The following is a 3507-nucleotide window of genomic DNA, read 5'->3' on the forward strand; positions in this document are numbered from 1 at the left end:
ACTCCCTCCTGCTGGCCGACTCACCTACAGGACGAGCAGCAGGCTGGTAAGGGAACGTGGAAGCTGAACACAAAGCTGTTGACCCCGGGAAACATTGAGGAGCTCAAGAGGGACTACGCAGGTTGGAGAACCGTGAAGCCCCTCTTTGAGTCCCCAGCGGACTGGTGGGAAACAGTAAAAGGGAACATCAAGAGGTTCTTCATCCTCAAAGGTGTTCAGGAGGTGAGAGAGAGACGGGGAAAACTGTCCCAGCTTCAGGAAAGTATGCTGCAGACGATGGGGGTCGATGTCACGGAGAACCTCAAGGAGGTGAAGGGCCAGCAAGCCTCGCTCTTTGCCTCGGAGGCCTCCAAGATAATCTTCCGGTCCAGGGTCCGCTTGGTGGAGCAGGACGAGATGTGCTCACGTTTCTTCTTCCAGAAGGTGCACAGAGAAAGCTCCGTGCAGGAAGAAGATGGCTTGGCGACGTCATGAGAATCATCAAATCCTTCTACGCCAGTCTGTATGACGCGAAGCCGACCAACAGCACGGCCTCCCAGTTGTTCCTGTCCTCTATCACGGAGGTCTTAGACGACAGAACACGGGAGAGGCTGGACCAGCCACTATCTCTGGACGAGCTGACCAAGGCCGGGTCCTTCGAAAAGAATAAAACTCCTGGAAGCGACGGCTTACCGGTCGAGCTCTATTCTGCTCTGTGGGACTTGATTGGCCAGGACCTACTGGAGGTGTATGTCAGTATGCTTCGGGCAAGTACCATGAGTGAATCCATAAGGAAAGGCATCATCACCCTCACCTACAAGCAGAAGGGGGAGAGGGAGGAACTCAAAAATTGGAGACCAATCTCACTGTTGAATGCGAATTACAAAATTCTGTCAAAGGTAATCGCCAACCGGGTCAGGTCTGCTCTGGGTCGGTGATTCACCCTGACCAAACCTGTGCTGTACCGGGCAGGAAGATCGCTGAGAGTCTCGCACTCCTCAGGGATACGATCGCCTACGTGCAGGACAGAGGGTTGGACTCCTGCCTGATCAGCCTGGACCAGGAGAAAGCCTTTGACATGATATCACACAGGTACATGAGAGATGTTCTCTTCAAAATGGGCTTTGGGGAGGGAATCTGCAATTGGATCAGACTGCTCGACACCAACATTGTCAGTGCAGTCTCAATCAATGGGTGGGATTCAGATAGCTTTCCAGTCAGATCTGGAGTCAGGCAGGGCTGCCCTCGCTCTTCTGCCTTGTTTGTGTGCTGTATAGAGCCATTGGCCGAGTCCATCAGGAAGGATGCGAGCTGACAGGGGTGACTATTCCTGGCAGCGGGGGCCTGCAGGTCAAGGCCTCTCTGTACATGGATGACATCGCCATTTTCTACTCGGATTCACTGTCCATGCGCAGACTCATGTGCATATGTGACCAGTTCGAATGGGTCTCGGGGGCCAAGGTAAGTCGAGGCAAGAGCGAGGCCATGCTCTTCGGGAACTGGGCCGACCAATCCTCGATCCCCTTCACCGTCAGGACTGACCACCTGAAGGTGCTGGGTATTTGATTCGGGGGGACTGGGGTGTGCGCCAAGTCTTGGGAGGAGCGTATCAGCAAAGTGAGGCAGAAATTAGGCAGATGGAAGCTACGGTCGCTCTCCATTGCAGGAAAAAACCTGGTCATCAAATGTGAGGCACTGTCATTGCTGTTGCACGTGGCATAGGTCTGGCCTATTCCCAGAACCTGTGCCGCTGCAGTCACCCGGGCCATCTTTCAATTTATATGGAGGTCAAAGATGGACCGGGTCCGAAGGGACTCGCTGTACAAAGATCTGAGCAATGGGGGAAAAAATACACCCAATGCCACCTTCACCCTGATGGCCACCTTTGTGTGTGGCTGCATCAAGCTGTGCGTGGATCCCCGGTACGCAAACACCAAGTGTCACTACGTACTGAGGTTCTACCTGTCCCCGGTGTTGCGAAGGATGGGCCTGGCCTCGCTGCTGCAGAACGTTCCGAGTAGTTGGACCATTCCGTATCACCTGTCCTTCGTGGAAAAGTTTATGAAGAAAAACACCTTTGACCTCAAGTCCATCAGGAAGTGCTCAGCACGTAGTGTCCTCGAGACCCTTCGGGAAAAGGAGAGGGCGGATCCAATCGAGCGGTTCCTTGAGCAGACTGTCAAAGCCATTCGGTAGAATGCCTCATCGCCAGAACTTTCCAACAAGCACCAAGACATGGCCTGGCTGGTGGTGAGAAGGGCTCTGTCTGTGAGATCCTTTATGCACGCCCGGACTCTCAGCAGCACCACACGCTGCCCTCGAAGCGGCTGCGGGGGGGACGAGACTGTCACACACCTCCTTCTGGAATGTGCCTATGCAGAAGAAGTCTGGAGAGGAATGTAGTGATGTTTGTTGAGGTTCGTCCCGAGCTGCGCTGTGACGGGGGACTCCGTGCTCTACGGTCTGTCCCCCGGACGCACACCGAGACGAACATCAACTGTGCCTGGAGGCTCATCAACTCGGTGAAGGACGCTCTCTGGGTGGTCCGAAACCTGTTGATCTTCCAGCTGAAGGAGTTGACCCCGACTGAGTGTTGCAGACTGGCACATTCCAAGGTCCAGGACTACGTGTTGAGGGATGCGCTGAAGCTCGGGGCAGCTGCCGCCAAGGCGTGGTGGGGAAAGACCACCATGTAATATCTGCCTGCCTAACGAAGACCAGGGGGCCCACGGAGTCATTTGGGTTCTGCTGACGCCTCAGCTAAATATATGGGCATATGATTGAAAAACGTACAGACCTGTATATAAAAATGATAAATTCTGTTCTCTGTATGTAAATGTTTATGTATGTATGGCATGACCAACTGTACAGACCATCAAATTATTTTATGAATAAAGTAAATGTTTGAAATAAAAAAAAAGTCCCTTCTGCTGTCTCAGGTATCTCACCGCACTATTTTGAAGGAAAGGGGAGCCATCATCTGGTGTCTGAGCCCAATATTTATCCCTCAATCAATGCCACAAAGATGGTGTTTTGAAGGAGCTTACTGTGTGTGAATTGATTGCTGTGTTTTCCATACAGCAGCAGCCACACTTCAATTTCTTCAGTGATTGTAAAGCATTTTATAATGCCTTGAAATGTTATAGAAAGAAAGCTTTCTTTTCTTTATCTGTCCAGTTCTTCTGCTACCTCTCTCATAATTATTTGCTGTGCCCGTCTCCTTGATCCATTTATATGTCAATGGTGCTATATTGGTCCTGTTGAATATTCTGCTGACATTGAATAGAAATGCTTTGTCGTGATGAATAATCAAGGAAAAGGCTCACGCTCCGAAGTTATGCTCCAGTGAACAGAGGAAGGAAATGAGGAAAATATCATATTCATTTGCATGAAAGCAGCTAAATGAAGATTTCTTTGCATTATTCTGCTGTTCTCCAGATGAAGAGGGGGCAGATTCAACAGGCAGAGTTTGACTATTCTCTCAGTTATTACACCTTTGCAGTCTGGAATTGCCAACTTTGGTTGGAT

Source organism: Chiloscyllium plagiosum, chromosome 26 (genome assembly GCF_004010195.1).
Source record: "Chiloscyllium plagiosum isolate BGI_BamShark_2017 chromosome 26, ASM401019v2, whole genome shotgun sequence".
Lineage (NCBI taxonomy): Eukaryota > Metazoa > Chordata > Chondrichthyes > Orectolobiformes > Hemiscylliidae > Chiloscyllium > Chiloscyllium plagiosum.